Source organism: Gopherus evgoodei, chromosome 3 (genome assembly GCF_007399415.2).
Source record: "Gopherus evgoodei ecotype Sinaloan lineage chromosome 3, rGopEvg1_v1.p, whole genome shotgun sequence".
NCBI classification, from domain to species: Eukaryota; Metazoa; Chordata; order Testudines; family Testudinidae; genus Gopherus; species Gopherus evgoodei.
Window position 1 is genome coordinate 13,873,037 of NC_044324.1, and position 23,298 is coordinate 13,896,334.

The 23,298-nt window shown below is 54.5% G+C and overlaps 1 protein-coding gene across 5 annotated transcripts in view; it reads right to left on the bottom strand.

Annotated features, from left to right (window-relative positions):
• The window catches only part of PTK2B (protein tyrosine kinase 2 beta), a 122,521-nt gene extending 99,738 nt beyond the window's left edge, over positions 1-22,783 (bottom strand). For 3 of the 5 annotated variants that reach the window (XM_030555120.1, XM_030555119.1, XM_030555113.1), the window contains exon 1: positions 15,792-15,983. The gene's annotated coding sequence lies outside the window, so the exon portion shown is untranslated. Of the gene's footprint in view, positions 1-15,791; positions 15,984-22,695 lie in introns of those variants that run through there. The other 2 variants (XM_030555118.1, XM_030555116.1) reach the window with 2 other exon arrangements.
• Between the last annotated feature and the right edge of the window lie 515 nt (positions 22,784-23,298).

Genomic DNA, 23,298 nt, shown 5'->3' on the forward strand with positions numbered 1-23,298 from the left:
TGCCGCTGTAGCCCGACCCCCCCCAAAGTCAATGGGAGACTTTCCACTGCCTTGAGAGCGAGCCCTTAGTATCTGGTAACGCGAAACCACTTTGTTCTGCTAGGAGGCTGGGGCTGAACTTAGCCCTGGGGGATTCTCCTTATGTTCCATAGGTCTGCCTGCTTGGGGAAGCAGCCTCTCTACAGCTGCAGAAGCATGTAAGATTACGATGCTCTCCTACTGACCGTTATCAGAGGGGTGGCCGTGTTAGTCTGGATCTGTAAAAGCGGCAGAGTCCTGTGGCACCTTATAGACTAACATATATTAGAGCATGAGCTTTCGTGGGTGAATACCTACTTCATCAGATGCATGTAGTGGAAATTTATATTTATACCTGCCTCTGGAAATTTCCACTACATGTATCCGACGAAGTGGGTATTCACCCACGACAGCTCATGCTCCAAAATATCTGTTAGTCTACAAGGTGCCACAGGACTCTGCCGCTATTGACTCTTTTTCCATCATGGGCTCAGTGGACCACTGGTCTGACCCAGTACAGCCATTCTTAGAATACAAGCAACAGGGGTTATGAAATGGAAGAGAGAACACATGTCCCATACCGTGGTACACGATGTTCACCTGCGGAACTCACTGCCACAAGTATTCTGGAGGCCAACACCCGAGCTGGAGTCAGGAAAGCATCAGACATTTATATGGACCATAAGAGCATCCACTGTCACGTTAGACAGTCGTGTAACAAAGCCAAACACTAGCGCCGAGGTTTCTTACACCTACATCTGAAGCAGCTGGTACTGGCCACTGTCAGAAACAGGATACTGGATAGGCCACCAATCTGGTACGGCATTTTCTATGTTCCTGTTCACACAGCCCACAAGATCATGCCAGAATAGCAGGCCCACAGATCTGACTTCTCAGTCGCTTTCAGATCCCTTCCAGCATTTCGCTCCCTGCTTAAAGCTCTTTGTTTAACCATCTGTTCTGAAGCTCAGAAATACAATCGCTTGTAACCGCTGCTCAGCGCGCACAGGAGAAATTAGGCAGCAGAGCAAGCGGCGCTCCCCTCCTCCCATCTCCGCCTCCACACCTGGAACAACAGCCTCTGTACTCAGGGAAACTGTCAAAGAAACTCCCAGCGAATTCAATTGAAAAAAAGAAAACAGCAGCATTGGAGCTGAAGAGTGGAACGTCGCTCTTGCCACACTCCTGAATTCCAGCACAGCACATTGAGAGGGGAACAGAATGCACCAGCCAGCCCCCAACTGACAGCAGGCGGCGGTGACTCACCACCAGCCACTGGTGTGTTTGCATGTTAGTATCAATTGTTGGGTTTGCAACTGGAGCCTACTCACAAGACAAAATACCTGTGCAGAATATGATGCTCTCTGGAGAGACCTACAACCCCATGTCATGAATGCTTTGCTTCTGCAGCATTATCATGACAGGAAGCATCAGCCCAGCACTTAGGACTCCTGGGTTCTATTTCTGGGTCTGCCTCTGACTGGCCTTGGACAAATTCACGAGGGTAAATTTTCCAACTTGGCTAGGCCTGATTTTAGGCGGCCAATTTTGTACATCATCTCTCTGTGTCTCTAATCCCGTGTGTGCCTGATTTTAGGAGTCTAACTTCGTACCTACCCTCTCTCGGTCTCTATTCCTTCCGCCTGTAGAGAAATGAGGTTAATAATAGTGTAATGAACCTCTCCGTGCACCACTGCCCCATACTGGATGGAAACAGAATGTCTCGAAAGCATGTCCTGGGCCCTACATTGCTAATAGCTGACAATGATTTACCTAAGCCAGTAGGCAGGAAAACTGGAGTTCTACCTTTGCTCCCATCATGGTGCACAGCAGAGTAACTACTGGAGCTGGTCGGAAATAAGCAATTTCAATGAAAGTTCAGCTGTTAAAGGGATCATATTTTACCTGAAAACGTCCCGGAAAATCGTATGAGTTCCAACCCATTCTAGGATGAGCAAAGTCCTCCAGTGCTCAGATTTGTTACAATTCCTCCCTCGACAGGAGTGGTGTAGGGCTCAATCCATCCATATTTGCTACCCTTCGTTAATGTAATTTACAAACGTCTCCTTACATTTTCTACACCAAGGATCGGCAACTTTTGGCACACGGCCCGCCACAGTAAGCATCCTGGTGGGCCGGGCCAGTGTGTTTACCTGCCGCGTTCACAGGTTCAGCCGATCGTGGCTCCCACTAGCCGCGGTTCGCCACTCCAGGCCAATGGGGGCTCCAGGCCAATGGGGGCTCCCCTGGCCCGCGCCACTTCCTGCAGCCCCCATTGGCCTGGAGCAGCGAACCGCGGCCAGTGCGAGCCATGACCGGCTGAACCTGCGAATGCGGCAGGTAAACAAACCGGCCCGGCCCGCCAGGGGGGTCGCGTGCCAAAGGTTACCGATCCCTGGTCTCGACCTTTGTCCATCTCCATCACTCACAAATTAAACCATCCCCAACGCAGCGTTGACACAGAGAAATAGTCAATTAATGAGCCGAATCCCTTTGGTGATCAGGGTTTAAATGGTGTAAGTGCCTAAGTCACTAAGGAGCTTTTGAAAATGGGATTTGGTTCCCAAGTGTCACAGACTTTAAGGCCAGAAGGGACCATTATGATCATCTCACCTGACCTCCTGCACATGGCAGGCCAGAGAACCTCACCCACCCACTCCTGTGATAGACCCAGAACCTCTGGCTGAGTCACTGACATCCTCAAATCCTGATTTAAAAACTTCAAGTTATGCAGAATCCACCATTTACAGGACAGTGCTGCCCAAAGGTGGGGGGAGGCAAGTGGGGCAATTTGCCCCAGGTCCCGGGCCCCGCCGGGGCCCCGCAATCTCTGGCCCAGTGGTGGTCCAGGTCTTCGGCGGCAAGGGGACCTTCAGTGCCGCCAAAGACGTGGAGCGACTGAAGGGCCCCCCCACCACCGAAATGCTGCCGAAGACCCGGACCACCGCTGGGTGAGTACAGGCGCCGCAGCTCCCCCACTTTGCCACAGGCCCCCTGAATCCTCTGGGCAGCCCTGTTAAAGGAGCAGATGACCCTTGCCCCATGCTGCAGAGGAAGGTGAAACCCCCCTCAGGGTCTCTGCCAATCCGATGTGGGAGAAAATTCCTTCCTGACCCCAAATATGGTGATTGAGTTAGACTCTGAGCATGTGAGCAAGACCCAGCACCAGACACCCAGGAAATAATTCCCTTAGATGCTTTTGCCAATGTGAGCTGTGGGCTCCAGGCTCCACACACCTGCTCCTGACATTTGGCAGGCCTCACTCCCAGTCCCTGGTGGGCATTTGCCCACAATCCCAACCCCCTGGGTTGGCACCGTTACTGACGCAGAGCTACCAGCCCAGGAGGTGCTGTGCAGACAAAGGGTCCCTGTCTGAATGAGCCTCCTGTCAAAGGGTCAAACCCTGACAGCTGCAGCCCACGGATGGGCAACCAGGGGTACCTACTCCAGCCCAGATGCTCAAAGGTATGTAGGCCCCTGATTCCCACTGGAACCTGGTGGGGTGGGGGGAATTGATAGAGGCTGATGAGGTCTGTAAGTGAGCCCCATAAACACCAAGTCCAACCGCACAGAGCTAGTATCTGACCCAGAACTGCTCAGTGTATGGGAGGGAGAGGCCACCGCAGCCTTGAGTAAGCATGGCTGGTTGCAGCAATCGCAGATCCTGTGCATGTCCTGAGCTCATCTACTGGACACTGCAAGCACAGGGCGTGACTGCAGCTCACATCGACATCCGCGAGCTAGCTCGGATCTAGCCTGTTCAGGTACCAAAGCTGTGAAGCCACAGCAGCATGGGCTAGCCCCATGAGTACTGACCTGGGGTTCCGGGCAGAGCTAGGGGTGGGGGAGCAGGGCTGGGATAGCAGGGGACTGGAGGTCAGGATTGAGAGGCATTGGCAGAGGTGTGAGGGTGGGAGCCCAGGGCTGGGATAGCAGGGGGCTGTGGGTCGGGATTGAGGGGCACTGGCAGAGCTGGGGGTGGGGGAGCAGGGCTGGGATAGCAGGGGGCTGTGGGTTGGGATTGAGGGGCACTGGCAGAGCTGGGGCTGGGAGCCCAGGGCTGGGATAGCAGGGGGCTGTGGGTCGGGATTGAGGGGCACTGGCAGAGCTGGGGGTAGGAGCCCAGGGCTGGGATAGCAGGGGGCTGTGGGTTGGGATTGAGGGGCACTGGCAGAGCTGGGGCTGGGAGCCCAGGGCTGGGATAGCAGGGGGATGTGGGTCGGGATTGAGGGGCATCAGCGGAGCTGTGGGTGGGAGCCCAGGGCTGAGATAGCAGGGGGCTGTGGGTCGGGATTGAGGGGCATCAGCGGAGCTGTGGGTGAGAGCCCAGGGCTGAGATAGCAGGGGGCTGTGGGTCGGGATTGAGGGGCATCAGCAGAGCTGTGGGTGAGAGCCCAGGGCTGAGATAGCAGGGGGCTGTGGTTTGGGATTGAGGGGATCAGCAAAGCTGTGGCAGGAAGTTATAACCATGTTATTAGCCGGTCACTTTCTTGAGAATCAAAGCCAAAAATCTAACAAATGCTGAAATACTAAAAATAAAACCAACTCCGCAATGAAACCTCCCCTTGGGGAGGGGAACCCACTTCCCAGGAGCATGGTGGGCGTGTTTCCCGGTAACCTTTATCTGCGGGAAGGAAGCAAGCAGAGTAGCGCTTGAGTCCTGTTTTGCACCATGGGAAACTCTGGGAGGTGTGATCACAGGTCTCTCATTGGTCACTAGCATGTTGGTCGCTAAGCAACCAAAGTGAAACCACATGTGATGCTGCTGCCTCATTTTGGGGGAAAAGGAAAATAAAAGGGTCTGTTTTCTGTATTTGGCTGCTTCTGAAAAAACACCAATAGCAGCAAGAGGCAGGCTGGGTTGGAGGGAAGAAGTTGGCGAGATGTGACATCCATGGGACGCACCTGTGGATCCCACCCGAGTGCAGCCTGGCTTGGCAACTTTCCTGTGGCTATCCTGCAAACCCACCGTATCATGGGCACAACGCAGGACTCTTCCCAACCGGCATCCCCCAAGGGTCCATTTAGCCTGGTATCCTTCAGGGAGCAAATGGTAAAGCCCCCGGGATGTCCCATAATAACTTTGGGCGCTTATACAGCACGTATAGATCTCAGAGCACATTACACAGGTGGGTAAGTGTCACGGAGTCCCCAGGTGATGCTCTGGAACTGCTCCCCACAAAGCCAGGCAGGACTTTGGGGAGCCTCCTCTCCCTTGGCGCAGACTGTCTGCAGTGCAGGAAGCTCACAGGCTTCACCTCCTGGATCTGACCTTGGAGCATTCAGCATATGCCCCTCCATGCGCTTCCCACAGTGAGTCCGCCCAGGCAGGGTCCTGGGGAAGCCAGAGGGTCTTGCACCCCCACTTTGCAGTCAGACGTGACTCTTAGCCAGTCAGTAAAGCAAAGGTTTATTAGATGACAGGAACACGGTCTGAAACAGAGCTTGTAGATACAGAGAACGGGATACCTCAGCCGGGTCCATTCTGGGGCCCAGTGAGCCAGACCCCCACGTCTGCCCTTACTTCCCATCCCCAGCCAGCTCCAGACTGAAAAACCCCCTCCAGCCCCTCCTTTCTGGCCTTTGTCTCTTTCCCAAGCCATGAGGTCACCTGATCTCTTTGTTCTCCCACACCTTTAGCATCCCCTTGCAGCGGGGAAGGGCCTGGGCCATTAGTTGCCATGGAGACAGAGGGTAGGCCAGAAACTGAGGCACCCACACAGTATTCAGAGGAAACATTCAGAACAGCCCCACTTCGTCACAGTGAGCATCATCCTCCACAATTTAAAGGTGGAGAAAGCAAGGCACAGCAAATACTAAGTAATCCATGTAACGGCATGTCCTGTGCCTTTAATGGCCAGGGGCCCTCGGCCCCACTAGCCCTATTCAATTATCAGAGCCAGCTTGGAACAGGGGAGAGGGGGGTTTCAGGTGATCCCCATAAACAGCCAGCAAGTGGCTCAGCTGGGAGGCCTGCAGGTGGCACTGAAGCAGCAGAGCAATGGGAAGACCCTCTTCCAGCACTGAAAGGGACCAGGGCAGAGTGGCTGGATGCTGTAGCCCAGGGTGGGCAGAGGGGCTGCTTTTTTATTTTGAAGAATAAAACTGCCCAGAAAGAGTCTTGAGCCTGGCAGTGAGTCCTTCCTGCGGAAGATGGGAGATCTAACCTGTGTGAGGGGAAACAGACACCAGCTAGCCTAGGGAAGGCAGCATTATTACATTCACTAAGACACCCCGTGTCTCCTGTCTCCCAGTCCTGAGTCCTCGGCAGTGGACCATGCTTCAGATGCTCTATACTAGCCATATCAGGCTGGGTGCAGGACAAATTCTTCCTGACCCCAGCTGCTGAAAGCTTTTACCCTGAAGCATGAGGATGGAACAGGGCCTCTAACTATCAAGGTATGCTAACGTGTTAGCACGAAGTGGTGAGTTGCATAGAACCATAGTGTGTGCACCCGAAATCCCTCCAGCTCCTCTAGGGCAGAACCTTAAGCCCAACCTCATGCAACCGAATCCTCTCCACTGCCCTTATTCACGTGAGCTAGGCCTGCAGCTGTCACTCAAAACAGAGCCCATGTTTTGCATTACACAGAGAGCTGCAGGGGTAGTGTGTGTGTGTTGCACAGCTGCAAAGCCAAAGGGGGTTTGCTAGGCAGGTGAAGAGTCCACCAACGAAAACGGTTAATGAGATGTGTGGGAGGCAGGGAACGCAGGTTCCCTTGCACAGTTTTTCCCTTATTTGAAGAGTTTGGCTGGGCGAGTTGAGACCCCCTTAACTGGTTATTACGTGGTTCCGGTAGCATCCTCAATATGCACGTGCCTCCCAAATATATAAGACATTCCTGTCCTAGAGAACTGATAGCTTCAAGCAGCGCAATGCTCTGTCTCTTCCTTAAGTTAAAAAATAAATGGTTTTCTCTGTATCCCTGCAGGGAACACAGCACCCGCCCGAGTGGATCAGCCCCACGGTCCATATTTCCCCAGCAGTGGGCTGCTTTATATGAGTTGTAGTTCAGACCCCCATTCTCTCCCGTGGGACAGGCTCCCCAAACGACTTGAAATAACAAAAATAACCAGCGTCAAAGCAATGATCATGAACACTCAGCTGACATGGACAGAGCAGGTTATCAGAATGGGCGATGGTAGATGCCAGGAAAAGGTTTTCTATGGTGAACTAAGAAAGTGTAGGGGGGCGGTCAAAGAAACCCCCACAGAGGCACCCTTAGGCTGAACAGCACCTCCCGCAGCACAGATACTGACAACATCAAAGAGGCAGCCACGGACAGATCTGAACAGAGAGCAAGTAGCAATAAAGGCGGTAAACACTCTGAAGAAGCCCGACATGGAAAACTGATTGAAAAAAGGGCCAACCATCATGCCAAGGCTTCCATGGGAGCCTGCACATTCCTGTGTGACATCTGTTCGCGATCCTGCTGCTCAAGGATCTGACCATACAGCCACAGGAGAACAGGTGCAAGACCATGACGTCATCGCTGGCTAGCTTAAAACATGCCCAGAATGTAAGGCAGATTTCCCTCTGACCGAGCTGCCTGGTGCATCATGGAAGTCCAGTGATCCTGGATGCACTATTGGTCCAGCCAGGGTGTCCGGTCCACAGGGGGAATGAGGGCCTCAGTCTCCCAAACTACATCTCCCATAAGGCAGTGCACCAGCACGGGGAAAATGCAGTTTAAGATTGAACTGACTTGAAAACAAGCATTTTGTGCCAGTCCAAAAAACCACAGGAAACACATCCATTCCAGGATTGTCAAACATCTTCTTTTGATTGAAAACATTGAAACAAAATGTTTCCCTATTTCCAGACTGAGGTGCTTTGGAACTGCCGTTCCACACAATAGTTCAAAACTTCAACTTCTCCTCCTGCGTTGGGATGAAAACAAAGGTTGGAATTTCCCATGGGATGGAAATGCTGAATTTCCTGCTGCTCTCCGAGCGACTCTTTAGGCCTCACCCAGACCCCACTTAAGACCTATTTTGGGGAGTATGTGAGCTTTAAACAGTGCATTTGTGCTGACACTCCTCCATTCAGGGGCAAATTTTACCCTTTGTAAGTCAGATCGTAACACGCAGCAGCAGCGAGCCCACAGAAAGGCAAAATACCAAATGCTAGCAATGAGCGATGGCTTTTCTCCCTTGGCTCAAACAGCAGAGGTGCAGGCTTTGGAAGATGAAGGAGAAGGATCATCTCTCCAGTGAGGTAAATCTGCCTGGAGTCTGTAACACACGAACTCCCTACAACCCTCCTGTTGCAGGGGTACATGAGTTGCATATAGTGGGATTCCCGCTGCGGAAAGATGAGGGAAACAGTAGCATATAAACAAGAGCATCCAACCCAGCACACGATGGGCAGCGAGTCCCTACTTTTCAGCAGAGCTGAGCCTGTGGCAAGACTGGAGCTGGGAGAAAAGCTAATGTGGCCAGAAAACAAAACATTTCAGTTTGGATCAATGGAAACATTTTGATAAAATCAAAATGTTTTGTTTCACACTTTTACATTCCGTGATAATTGATAATAGAACATATAAAACTCTATGCAAACGGTATTTGGAAACACGTTGAAACGAAACTGTTTGATTTTTTTTGTCCCCGGGAAATGTTGCTGAAATTGACACCTTCCCACAGAATTGTTCAATGGCACCGAATAAACGTGTTCTGATGGGGAAATGGATCCATCAGAAAATTCTTGGCCAGCTCGAGTCATGAAAATCAGACATGCATTCAAAGGGTCAGAGTCGCTTTTGCAGTTTGACCTGTTGTAGAGACAGGTCTGGAGGGTGGATTTCGGGCCAGAGATCAAGATGGACTCTTCCTCAGCAGGCCCGTCTCTGGTATGGCCTCTTTAAGGGAACACGCCCAGTTCCCCTGTGAAGGATACGATCCTGCCTGTTGGGCTTGATGAGGCTCAGTTGACATTAATAAAAGGAAGGCAAGAAAGCTCCCAGCACAGGAGGAGCGGTCCTAACAGATCGATTACCACAAGCCCCGAATGAAAGGGAGGGAAAGGCCTGCGCCATGTAGCCGAACTCACTCTGTTTTGCATTGGACAGTAAAGTGACCGACTGAGAAAAAGGCATCCAGCAAGACTTGATAGGTGGCATTTGTCCTTACGGGCCAGGGAGGCAGGACAGACTAACAATGAGAGGGGAAACTGAGGCCCAGCACACTTGCTGAGTGGTGACCAGCCAACAGAGGAGACTTGGCGATGGAGAACCCGGCGCAAGGTACAATCCCATCTTGCAGCAAGCAGGCACCTCTGCTGCTGCGGCTGCAGCTCTCTGCATGCCACAGCACGGAGAACAGATCCCTCCAGGCGGAACATGTATAGGCCTGGTAAGTAGAAAGCCTGCGGGCACCACTTGCCGAGATGCAGTCGAAGGAGCAGCCAGGCAGAGGTCACATGAGAGGCCAGGCTTCCAGAGCTAGGAATTTGCAAGCGGCAGGGCCAACACGCTAAGTGGGCGTTTGCAGATGCTAGATGGCTAACTGCATGGTTATCTCCCAGCAGCTACAGCTGTACTGTGAAAACACAACACAAAGCAGATCAGTGCCATGGCAGGGGCAGGGTAAATCAAGGAAGATCAGCGTTCACTTTCATAATAGTGGGTGAGACTAATGTGAGACCCCAGCGATCTCTCTGAGAAATAATAATACAGGATGCATCCTCAGAAGTGAATTAACTACCCAGGAGATGGTGTTAATGATCCTGACCTACTTCACAGAGGGGAAAACTGAGGCACACATAGGGGAAGCAGCTTCCCCGAGGTCACAGACGACATGAGCATCTGTGCCAGAATTAGCACCCATGTGTTCTTAGCTCCCAACTCCACCCTCAGATCTCCAGGCCGCGCTGCTTCTCTGATTACCTGCCTCCGATTCCCGAAAGAACCTCTACATCTCTTGGGACGGGGTGAGGCACTAAATGAAAGCAAGATGGCCAAGTTCCAGCAGGTCTTTGTGGACACCAGGTGACAACTAGTTATCTATCGGCAAATGAAACTTTGATTTAATCAATCAGCATAACATCTAGACCAGGGGTGGCCAACCTGAGCCTCAGAAGGAGCCAGAAATTACCAACGGTTATTGCCAAAGAGCCACAGTAACACATCAGCAGCGCCCCTCCCCCCCATCAGCTCCATCCCTCCCTCCCCAGGCGCAGGCTCTGGGGCGGGAGCAGGAAGGGGTGGAGTGGGTGGGGTGGCCAGATGTCCCGAATTTATAGGGACAGTCCTGATTTTTGGGTCTTTTTCTTATATAGGCTCCTATTACCCTCCACCCCATCCCGATTTTTCACACTTGCTGTCTGGTCACCCTAGGTGTTGGGGGCAGGGCCTGTGGCAGAGCCAGAGGTTGAACAGTGAGCACCCCCCACCCACCCCCCGGCACACTGGAAAGTTGGCACCTGTAGCTCCAGCCCCGGAGTCGGTTCCTATACAAGGAGCCGCATATTAACTTCTGAAGAGCCACATGTGGCTCCGGAGCCCCAGGTTGGCCCCCCCGATCTAGATACTGCATAGATAGAGGCCTCCCGAGGTTTGAAGGTTCACCCAGGCTGCTCCACATGCTTCAGGCACTTAGACTGTTCCATGGGAAACTCACCCCCACCAGGGGAAGTCAGGAAGCATCAAACCGGGGACCTCCAGCACCAAAGAACAGGCCTCTATCGTTTGAGCTAAAAGAGCAGCTGTCTCGTCTGATGGCAGGGGTGAGCTCTTCCGCTTCATGTCAAACACATTTAGCCAGCGTGTTACAGATACGGGCTTTGGGGTCCCGATCCTGCAGCCTTTGCTTACCGGAGACGCCCCTGCTCACACAGAATAGAATCATACAATATCAGGGTTGGAAGGGACCTCAGGAGGTATCTAGTCCAACCCCCTGCTCAAAGCAGGACCAATTCCCAACTAAATCATCCCAGCCAGGGCTTTGTCAAGCTGGGCCTTAAAAACCTCTAAGGAAGGAGATTCCACCACCTCCCTAGGGAACCCATTCCAGTGCTTCACCACCCTCTTAGTGAAAAAGTTTTTCCTAATATCCAACCTAAACCTCCCCCACTGCAACTTGAGACCATTGCTCCTTGTTCTGTCATATGAGGAGTCTCATTCTTTTCAGTGGCTTTTCATGCCCAAGACAGTGTTACAACATGAGTCACTACCCTGGCTTAGTCCTTGCTGAATTCCTGACAAATCAAAAATGTCAATTCTGACATGCCGCCGTGGTGCCTCATGGGGGTTCTAGTTCAAAGCTTCATTCTCCTCTGTGGCCTGGGCTCTCCAGCTGGACTTCAACTCCCAGGACACACTGGCTTCAGACTACAATCCCCCATGATGCACTCTGATCTCTCCTCTTGGCGAAAGAAGCCAGTGCATCCTGGGAGTTGAAGTCCGCAACCATGGTGACTCATAGGAGTTATAGTTCTGGAGTCTCATGCTCCCAATTCCCCTCTACAGGCTGGACTATAGAGGGGAATTGGGAGCATGAGGCTCCAGAACTATAACTCCTATGAGTCACCATGGTTGCATTTCCAAATTGAAATATTTCAGTTTTTGATTTTTCATTGAAAGTTTTTCCATGGTTGCAGGGGTAAAAGTAACTTACGGGACTTACCGGTACTGCTGGAGTCCTGAGGGGTGTGGCCTCAACTGGAAGAGGCAGTGTCTCTCAAGATTTAAAGGCCCTGGGGCATGGCTGTGGCTGGGAGCCCCCAGGGCTCAGGGGCAAATTAAAGGGCCCAGGGCTCCAGCTGCTGCGGAGCTCCGGGCCCTTTAAATCCACCTCACAGCTCCGGTTGCCAGAGCCGCGGGTGGGATTTAAAGGGCTCTGGGTTGCCCGCAGCTGCGGGAGCTCTGAGCCCTTTAAATCCAGCCCCAGCCCGACCACCGGAGCGATTCAAAGGGCTCTGGGCTGCCCGCTGCAGCAGGGAGCCCAGAGCCCTTTAAATCCCTGCCGCGGAAGCCGGTGCGGTCCGGCACGACATACTGGCTCTTGCTGGTACGCCGTACCGGACCATACCAGCTTACTTTCACCTCTGCATGGTTGTCAAAATTTTCAGAGATGGGGGGAGGACGACGTTTTTTCCAGCTAGTTCTTCCATCAGCTCAGGGAATTCTGCTTTATCACAAGCAGCATAGGGTCTACTCAATTCCTGCCATAACTGCGCTGTCTGTATGGCTCCAACACTGGGGCATTCCACGGGCCCTGACAGCATTATAATTTTAAATATAAGCAATGCTTGGTACAAAAGGCCTCGCTCCTGGGTCAACCCAGTGTGAGTAACAATGATGGCGAGGGAAAAGCAAAGTGATTCAGAAGACATTGCCGTCCCTGCCCCCGTCACCCCAAAGAGTTTGCACGGTGAATGTTAATAATAGCTCAAATGTGAAGGCAATGGAAAAGCAGAACTCAGAGGAGCGCATGGGCTCAACAGGATGGGGTGGAAGGTAAAAATTACAAGCTCGGAGCCAGAGAGCTTTCGGAGCAAGCAGGAGCAACGGCGGGGGAGGCTTTTCCATTCAAGAGGATGCAGAAAAAGCCTGAACGTTTTATTCAGCAAATGCACTGGGGAGAGAAGAGGGGGAAAGACACTCAGGCCCAGCAAAGTGCTGCTCTCCAGAGCTTGCCAGAGTCCCAACGGCTCCAGAAAAGCCATTCACATGCCCACTGCCTCATCTGCACCACGACCCATGGAGCACCTGGGGATCTCAGAGAAGCTGTCCCTTTCCCTTCTCTCCCGCCTCCACACGCGGAAATCCAGAGTCTCTCTCTCACACACACACTTATACACCGCATCTGTCTTTTTCACACACACCCAATGAACGACCCACAGAACGTGGGTCTGTCCCATGGACACCGCTAAAGATGCACAATAGTCCTCTCCCTCTCAAGCTCCTTCAGACACATGCTATCAGCTGCAAGTTTTAACCCCAGATCCCAAGTTTAAAGGTGTTAACGCCCCCTCCCAGCCCGCCAATTTTGGGCTAGGGACTTGCTGCAAAGATGGTACCGAGCTGTACAGATGGGGGAGGGGAGAACTGATTCAAGCCTGTCAGAAGAATCTCTTGCTCACTGAAACACAGAGGCCAATTCACACCTTGTCATGGGACTTGACCACAGTTCTGAGATGACCATAGCTCTCAAAGATGCAGAGATAGATAAGCCTGAACAGCCATGAGTCTCTGCACAAACAGGGCCTCGACATGCACCCAGCCAAGAACTCTGTGCTGCTTTTAATAACCCAACTCATGGGGCAGTGAAAACAAACTCTGCTCCCAGCTCTGTGTACAAAGGGGAAACTGAGGCCCAGGATTGCAGGATAAAGAGGAAGGATGACCCAGTGGTTAAGACACTAGCCTGGGACCTGGCACCGATTTCCTGTGCACCCTTGGGTGCCTCACTCAGCTGTCCTGTGGCTCAGTTTCCCCTTTGTTCAATGGGGATACTAGCCCTGCCCTGCCTCACAGAGGCATGTGAGGCTACGTACATTGCAGAGTGTGAGGCACTTGGATCCTGTACAAGCCCCTGGCAGAAAGGAGGCTGCACAGGCTGCGGGCCTGGAGTGATCGGGCCACCATCTTGCCCAGCCGGGCAAGAAGCCCAAGCTTGGGCTAACACACACAGATTCTCTAGCCAGGGCTGTAACAGTCTCACATCTCCTGCAGTTCAGCACACACTCTCTGAGGGGTGACACTTGCACGGCTCCTACCGCACTGCATGGGAAAAGCTAGGCCTGCCATCCTCTGGGGCCGCCCACAAGGAACCTTCCCCCAGCACCGAGCACCCAAGGATTCTGTGGCATCCTAGGACAACTCAAGCCAGGCCTTTGTTTCCCGTTCTGTCATGCCTCTGTGGTCTGTGGGCAGCTCCCTAGGACCAGATGCTTCCTGGGTGTAAACGGGATCCCCTGACTGCAGTGGAGTGAGGCTGGTTTATGCCCGCGGAGGCTGTGGCCCCGGATAAGGAAGCCCGAGGCTGCGTGTTCCTGCTATGAATGGCATGCACTGGGCAGGAGCCAGCGGCATTGGTAGCAAGGGGGAAGGCCAGCTGCGCTTTCGCTGCAGGAAAGATCAGGAGCTTTTTCAGCTCTGTGGACAGGGCTTTCCCAGGGACCCCATTTCGGGGGGGGGGGGAAGCTGGGGAAGAGGCCAGCAGGCATTTTAAGGAGACTCATCTCCGTTGCCATCTGAGTTCTGTAGACTCCCCCTCACCTTAGCTTCTGTGGCCTCTAGGGAACAGAGGGGAAGGAGCGAAGCAGGGAAGGAATAAGAAACGGGAGGAAACCGATGGTGCATGAAACGCCAGCAGCTTGTGTGATTTCCCCCTCGCTATCAGAGCACAGGGGAACTCCAGACAAAGCCACATGCTCACTCAACAGCCCCTGAGAGCCGGGGATCCCCGTGCAGAGCGCCGAGGTCTGGGCCCAGCTGAGCTGAGGTGGGTGGAATTGCAGTCTGGGACTTGCCAGCTCACAGTCGGATCTGGCTCAGGGAAGTTTCCTGGAAAGTTTCCAGTTTCTATCTCTGCAGCTTCAGGAAGCATTTGACCCTCTGCCCCTACAAAGCTGACAGCAACCCAAACAGGGCAGGATCCACTCCACCCCCAGCGCCCAGGGCAGGATCATTCCCCGCTGCCTGTTCTCCAGTGCTTCGGCCAGCACGGCTGGCTGGAGCATCCACCCCTTCCCTGGCAGACCCTCATCCCTATCGTTCTCGCAGGGAGGATCCATCTGATACCCGGCCTGCGCTCTCCCTTTGCTTCCAGCCCTGCTCGGCCCATCCCCTCCTTGGTGCTCACAACCTTCACATGGCAACTGGGACCCCTCTCTGACTAAGCTTTCATGGCGTGTCCTCTAAGATCCGTTCCAGAGGAGAGTCCCGCAGACACCCCTCCAAGGCAGATCTCTCCCCCCGGGGCAGCCTCCACAGGCCGCTGGGACCTTGTAGCGCGGTGTGTTTGCCGGCTGGTGGCCAGCCACAGGGACAGACTTGGCCAGCAAGTCATCCAGCCAGTGGCTGGGCTGGGCTCATTTAGGGGGGCGCCTCTCCTTGCCTGTGGCAGACTGGAACGAGGATATCCATAGGCAGAAACTCAACACCCAATCCAAGGATAGGCCCCAGCTCGTCTCAGACACATGGTGCTCTTGGCATCAGCCATCACGAGACACGTGCCCCTTCCCTTAGCAAACAGCCCAACCTGCTGTCACCTCAGAGCATGCCACCATCCCCAGCTCTCCTGACCTGGGGGCTGTAGGGCCGGGCCTGTCTCCGCCCCTCTCTGGGGCATTCCGACTAGTGAACACAGGGATCCACGCTCCTCCAGTACAATTACGCTAGGGACAGATTTGGCCCAGCCACAGCAAATATTGACACAGCGATCGGCATACCAGTGGCACGGGGAGGTACATGCCGTCACACGGGGGATCCAGCCCGGAGCCTGGCACCATACACCTCGGGGTTCAATCCCAGCTGACAAGCTGCAGCAGCCTCGCACCAGAGAGGGGAGGGGGAAGGTTTTGCACGGAGCCAGAACACACGCGTGTGTTCACAGGAGCATGTCTTAGCCTGGTACATTTAAGCAGTGGGGCCAGGCACCCGGCCTCAGTCACAGCAATTCCGCCCACGACCAGGTGACCGATCGTCACCCCCACGCAAGCCAGAGTGCTCCCGTGGGCGCTACACAACGGGACACCTTCGGCACCCAGGCCCTGGCCATCAGCCCCGGCCTGAAGGGTCTTCGAGAGGGTAACCTCAGCTCTCTCCTACCTTTTCACCCACCTTCGAGGTTCCCAGGGTGCGAGCGAAATAGATGTAAGTCCACAGGTCCCCCCCTTCCAGCCCCGTGACTGCACGCCCAAGCTGGGGCACGGGGGTAGGGACGGAGGTATGGAAAATGGGATCTTCCTTCCCCAGAGGCCCAGAGAAAACACCCTGGCAGTTACACACCCTTAGTGCGCTCACTTCCTGGTCTGGGCTGCCTTGCATTCCTCCGAGCACCGCCCTCCCTCTCTCTCTGCCTGCATCTCCTGCCAGCCCCTGCAGGTCCCTCGGGTGCAGAGCCTGCCCTGTTCCTCCCAGGGGGCTGACAGCTCTGCCTGCAGCACCCCCTGCCGCCTCCCAAGGGCCTGAGGGACTCACCTATGTGAGAGGGAAGCTGGTGCTGGAGCTCTGGGACCTGCGGTGTGATCCTTTGCTGCTCCTCTGTGCAGGTGCCTGGCTCACCAGGCAAGAACAGGACTGAGGAACTTGCAGGATCTGGCCCGCGGGAGAGTTTGTGCTAAGGGGAAGGGCATCATTCTTACTACTACTGAAAGCACAGCCCAGAGGCCCACTTCCTGGACGGGCTCGGGGTGGGTGCCGGTGACATGAATCCTCAAGCCTACACTTCCGTGACTAGCGTGCCAGGCGAGATAGCGAGCAGACCGCCCCGCGCCCCTCTCCGGGAAAGGGCTCCACAAACACGGCAACCCACCTCCATCTTACTCAGAACTAGGGTGCGGGGGTCTGTCCCCCAACCGCTCACATGGAGAGGCAGGCCAGGATCCTCAGCTGCACTCAAGGACCACAGAGCATGGTGCCAAGGGTTCTCAACCAGGGGTACGTGTCCCTCTTGAGGTACACAGAGGGGGTACGTCAACTCATCCAGATATTTGCCCAGTTTTACAACAGGCTACATAAAAAGCACTAGTGAAGTCAGTACAAACTAAAATTTCACACAGGCAATGAGTTGTTTACACTGCTCTACATACTATACATTGCAACGTAAGTACAATAGCTATATTCCAATCAATTTATTTTATAATGATACAGTAAAAAGGAGAAAGTCCGCAATTTGTCAGTAAGAGTGTGCTGTGACGCTTCTGTATTTTATGTCTGATTTTGTAAACAAGTAGTTTCAAAGTGAGGTGAAACTTGGGGGTACACAAGACAAATCAGACTCCTGAAAGGGGGATGGTCATCTGGAAAGGTTGAGAGCCACTGCTATAGGCCACCGATGTGCTTCCCTGATCTCGGGCCAGCTCTGCACCAGGCCAGTCCCTCTACATAACTGAGAGCAGCCTCAGGGCTGCTCTCCATTACTCACCACACCTCCCTGTGAAGAGGGTAACGGGTGTATATAGGGATCTCTTCAGCCACCTCTTCTGGGGTGTGATTCAGCAGCTACTTCACATCAGCCAGCAATGCTCCACAACAGTTTTGGTCAAGTAAATGCTGAAGGACTTTGCGTCCAGCTGAAATGGGGGCCAGTTGGGGAGACAGACTATTCCTTAGCTGGAAGGTGGCCAGACCCCAGAGCTAAGCCCATAGCCCCTGAGAAATGCACAGGCAGTCTGGAATTATTGGACAGAAAATGACTATTTGTCAAAATCAAAACTCGTCATAAAAACCTGTCACTGGCCACAAGACTTTCCCTGGGAAGGTGTCTCAGGTCCAGGGTGAATTTCTGGGCAAGAAGAAAATAGTCAGGAGGCCACAGCATTCACATGGGATCTGGGCTCAAATGTGAGTCTCCACTGCCCCCAGGGACTTCCCTCACCTCTGGCTATAGAATCAGTCTCTAGCTAGTCCTCGGTATTAAATAAGAGGCAAGAGAGAGACTGATTCTGTAGTACCCAGTGGTAGGTGCTGCGCAGACATACGACACCTGCCCCAAAGAACTAATAGTCTATATAGCTACGGTATTACCATTTTACAGGCAGTGCAGAGAGGGTGTGGGGCAGGACGAGAATTGAACTCCTACTTCAGCACAGTCAAGCCAGTTCTTTAACTACAAAACCATCCTGCCCTTCCACCTCCGGGGTAAGCTTTCAACAGCCCAGGGGATGCAATCATGCATGTTGCAACCTGTTAGACACATTTGTTAACAGTGGGTACAAGCAACAATTCGCACTCAGGAAATCACCATAGATAGAGGCAGTCACCTCTCTTCGGCCTGTGTCGGCACTGGCTTTTTGCTCCCGCGCCGTACATCCAGAGGGTGCAAAGGCTTCAGCATAACCGAGCTCGCAATCACATTGACTTATTGCAGCTACTGTGGATACTCAGAATCACGTTCAGCCTGTTATCTGTTCTTGTCCTATGGGCTGGCACTTCATAAGCTTTACTATGCATTTGTACAGCCACTTAGGTTTGCAAACTCTAGGCATCGCTGTTATTTAATAAATAATGACGCTTCTGATCTGCAGCTCTTCAACTCGCTCTATGAAGGGAGACAAGCATCAGCAGCCCTAGTTTACCAATAGGTAAACTGAGGCATGGGCAGGTGAAGCAACTTGCCCAAGGGTTCAAAGCTAGGTTCGCAGCAGAGTCCGGCTTCAAACTTAGGAGTACTCCTAGCTGGGAATTTTTTGACTGCTCTTTTCTGGCAAAAAATAATGTGGGTTGGTCAGAACTGAAGCTGTTTGTGAAAGTGGGTCAATTTGAACCATCTCCCCACACAAAACATTTGTGAAAAAATCTCTCTGAAGTTGTCCAAATGTCCCATTTCAATGTGTTCAGCTCAGAGAGTTTTGGCTTTTCAAATTGAACTTACTTTTTGGTTCAAAATTTTAGTAAATTTAGACTATAAAAAGATTTTTAAAAAAAAGAGAGAAAAGGTCAAAAATGAAAAGAACCATTTTGAAATTATCAAAACAGAACATTTCCACTGATCCAAACTGATTTTTTTCCCCAGTCTGTGAAAATTTTTGAGATTTTGATTTTTGTCCCAATTTGGGCCAGGAAAAAATTCAAAATATTGCAAATTCTTGCAAAGTCATTTCCTGCCCAGCTCTACCCAGGTGTCCCGCACCCCTCCCCACATCAGCCACTCTCCTTAAAAGTAAATGCATGGACAGCTCCCAGCCCAGATCCTCCGACGGCACCTGCCACCTGAATTCATGATGCACAGTGACTGTAACCTCCGGAAGATCCTCCCTCCTGCTCCTAACCGGGACCCGAGAACACCTAACGAAGAGAGAGCCTTGAAAAATCCACCCCAAGTTTCACACAAGATACTGCATGTACCACAACAGGATGCTTGGCGCCTCAGTTCCATATAGGGTGACCAGATGTCCCAATAAAATTGGGGCCTGTCCCGATACTTAATCCTTTGTCCCGCGTCCTGATCAAGGTACAATCTGGATGCCATTTGTCCTGATATTCAGGTATAGAGACGAGCGGGAGGGAGGCGCCGACTACGGGGAAAAATTAGCGGGTGCTCTGCACCCACCAGCAGCCAAGCTCCCACCTGCTCGCCTCCTTCTCCCACTCCCAGTGCTTCCCGCTGCCTAACAGCTGTTTGACGGCGCTTTGGACTTTCTCGGAGGGAGGGGGAGGAGTGGGAACACGGTGAGCTCAGGGAAGAAGGCGGAGAAGAGGCAGGGCAGGGGCGGGGACTTGGGAGAAGGGAGTGGAATGGGGCGGGGTGAGGGTGGTGAAGGGGCGGGAAGAGGGGGTGGGCAGAGGGGACGTCGGCGCCGTAGCACGGGCGTGCGTGTGAAAAGATGAGTGGTGAGCCAGCGGCAGGCTGGGGGGTGAAGAGGCGAGCAGGCGGGAGGGAGGGGGTGAGGAGATGAGCGGTGGGTGGGAGACTGAGGAAGGGGGCGGTGACGGGGGGGAGCAGAGCAGGGAGAGGGCGGGACCTGGGCAGAGTGGAAGCGGAGCCTGGAAGGAGCAGGGATGGACTGTGGGCAGGGCTGACAGCACCCCAATGTGTCCCGATATTTCACTGTTGTGATCTGGTCACCCTAGCTGCATACAGCCCTCCAATCTGGCTATAGCAACAAGAGAGGTCCAGGGCTCTGGGTCACACCCCCACTGGCCATTCCTGCATCTGCCCACTATCCGCCTTCCCCAGTGTATGGTTATCATCTGCCCCACTGCCCCTCATTACAGCCCCTCCAGGACCCAAGCGCCACCTCCTGCCCCTCTCACACACTGCCACCTTCAACTCTGTATACCCGGGGAGGGCTGGCTCTGCCCCACTGCCATGGTATCTGGGCACGCACTGCTCTCTAGCACCCCCTCTGCCTGGAGCATATCTGCCAGCACATCACACAGAGCTCCGGCCAGAGGGGGCGCTAGAAAGCAAGGCACGCGCCGGTACCATAGTGATGCGTGCAGGAGGGACGGACGGAAAGATGGAGACATGCTGGCCTAGGAACCGGGACCCCAACCCAACCCCAAGCTTGCTGAGCCAGGTAAGCGACTGGCAGGGGGAGAGGGTGTCCCCACTGTCCTGAGCTGGATGGAACCAGACCTGTGCAGGCGTGTGCCATGCCCTCCGCCGCTGGAGGCGTACGCAGGTCACGATCCCTAGCACACTAGTGGCAGCTAACTGAGCCTGTCCTCTGAGCGTGCCCATCTCCCCAGGCTAGCAAGGAGAGGGCGTATGTATGTATATAAAAGTCACATCGCTCTGTCCCAGCAGAGGCCGGGGTGGCTGTTCTCTGCAGTTCCCTTCAGTCCACAGCCCTGCCTTGCCAAATGGAAGGGGCCCTTGGGTCCCTGCACCCCACATCCTTACCCAACACCAGGTGCTCCGCACCCCGTCCCCACTCCATCCCTCATGGGCTCCTGCCCAGCCCCACAGCTGGATCTACCTTCAGCCATGGCGCCACCTCCCTCGCTGAAATGAGAGTTCCCCTCTCTTGGGAAGGCCACAGGGCGTTCTAGAAGATTTAAGAAGCCAGCTAGCAGCCCTGGAGAAAACTCTGTGCAACGCCATGGGGAGCCCAAACGCTGGAGCCTTGCAAGCAGGCTAGGGAAAGGGAGAAGAGAAGGAAGGCAGAGTGCACACACTGGGGATGGAGAGAGACGATATCTTCCTGTCCCTGGGATAGGGGAGAGGGTAGATTAAGGGGCCAAAGACTGACCTACCCACCTAGGGCTCTATTTAAACGAGACACTTTGTCAAGGCATGGGGAGCAGATGCCTGTGGAGCTGTGTTTCTGCAGCAGAAGAGTCTGAATCCCATTGCTCATGGCGTAGGTGGTAGCAGGGGCATGTCAGAGAATCCGCGGCAGATGCACCCTGCCGTTAAAGCCACTAAGACAAAGTGCACAACTGCCTGGAAACGAGCTTGCTGACGACACGATAGTCCCAGTGGGTGGGGGTGCAATGAACCAGCACGGGTGCCTTGGCTACACCATGATCAAGGCCGGTTTAGCAGCCACTAGCCCTGAGACTGGTGGGTCTCACAGCTTTCCCCGCCCCTGGACAGGGCCAGGGCCAACTACACTCCCCTCCGCAGGGGATGCGCCATCACGGCGTTGGCACCGTTTGCAGAGCACCTTGATGGTGCAAACTGTCCAACCTCTTGGTCATCACCCCTAGCGCTTTTCAACCATACATCACAACGGGGAGGGGAAGGGCCTATTTCAGAGAGGGGGAAACTGATGCACAGAGCAGTTAAGTGACTTACCTAGTGCCAGAGTGAGTCAGGCGCAGGGCCAATGCCCCCAGTTCCCAGTCCTTCTCCCCTGGGCCATGCTGTCTGTGCCACCAGAAGGCAACAGTTCTGTGATACACCCGTATCCTTACAGGAGGCTCACGTACAGCTCCCTGTGCTGCCGTTGGGCTGGCAGGACCTCGCTGCAAGCGTAATAATAGCAGAGCGGCCATTATGGTACCACAGGAGCCGTACACATTGCCAGGTCAGCCATGGGGGAGTGGGACCTTCCTACCGAAGGGAGGAATCAGGGAGCTCCAAGGCACAGACTGGGGATCGTGGCAGTGCCCAGCGCATTCCAGCCTGCAGGGCAGAGCACTGTGGAATTGTGGGGGGAGAGAGACTAGGAGCCATCTTTGCCTCTCCATCTCAGCCCAAACCTGCTCTGGCTCCCGCCACGTGGAGCCTACGAGCCATTTCTCCAGCATCCCACACACACACACACACACTCTGCTGCGGGACAAGATCAGCAGCCAGGGCCTCCAATCAAGGCTCCTGCAAGAAGAGAGTGGCTGGGGAACCCCACAAACCATCCGTGGGGGACACCTTGGCCTGGCCAAACTCCCTGGGCTGCGCGGGGCGGTTTGAGGCGGAAGACAGACCATCAGACAGGATGATTGAGTTGGGGTTGGTCCTGCTTTGAGCAGGGGGTTGGACTAGATACCTCCTGAGGTCCCTTCCAACCCTGATATTCTATGATTCTATGATGCCAGCTTACAGCCTGCCCGCTAGGCAGACCACACTCCCCCTAGGCAGACCATCCCCACCTCGTGCCCCCTTCCACAGACCCATCCAAGCCCGGGAAGCTGGCCTCAGCCCCGCCAATGCCAACTTACCCCCACGCCGCACCCACGCCCAGAACTGCCCGATGCCCACCTGCAGGATGGTAGCTCACCCCGGCTCCATCCGTGCTGGATGGCTAAGACAGGGGAACCTGCCACTTGCTTCACCAGAAACCTGGGCACCTCCCCACAGAGGGCAGCAGCGTTTGATCCGCCTCGGGGGGGCTTGGGACTTAGACGGGACAGGAGCTGGTAGCCCCTTTGAGTAGCCCTCCAGCCCTGGTGTCTCCAAACCACTCGCCAGCCACACAATCCTGCCCCTCGCTGGGAGAAGCTAGCGGCCAGGCTAGGGGAAGGATGTAATAGCCCCTCACCTCCCACCCCAGAGCAATGGCTTCAAGCCCCAGCGGGCAGGAAAGACCCCCCCCCGGCCACATTTACACACACCCCAACTTACTCCGAAGCAGAGGCGCCGGGTGCGGCCAAGCCAGCGCCGGGCAGGCCGGAGGGAGCAGCTGCTGGCCCCGCTCCGAAAGGGGTCTCGGCCGCAGAACACACGTGTCCGACCCGGGCTGCCCGTGCCGCGGCAGAGCCGGAGCGTGTCTGGAGCCGGCTCCGCAGGTGCGGGGAGGTTCAGGCACGTTGGTGCTGCCCCCGTGTGGATCTGTGCGCACGCTGCGTGGCAGGGGGCGGCCCGGGGCCAAGGCAGCAGGTGGGGGGGGGTCGCTGCGCCACCTAGTGGCTGGCCCGCCAGCCGGTGCAGCAGCTGCTTGAGTGAGTGCCAGGCTCTGTTTCAATCCGGTGTGACCCTCGGGTGACCAGATAGCAAGTGTGAAAAATCGGGGCAGGGGGTGGGGGGGCAATAGGCACCTGTATAAGGCAAAGCCCCAAATATCAGGACTGTCCCTATAAAACCAGGACATCGGGTCACCCTACAGCCCGTGCAGCGGGTGGCCACAGGAGCAAAGAGGATTGTGGCCGGGCCGGGGTGGGGCCACGCTGACCCCATCAGATCATCAAACACACCCCGTCCGCTGAGGCCCCGTGACACCAGGCCTGC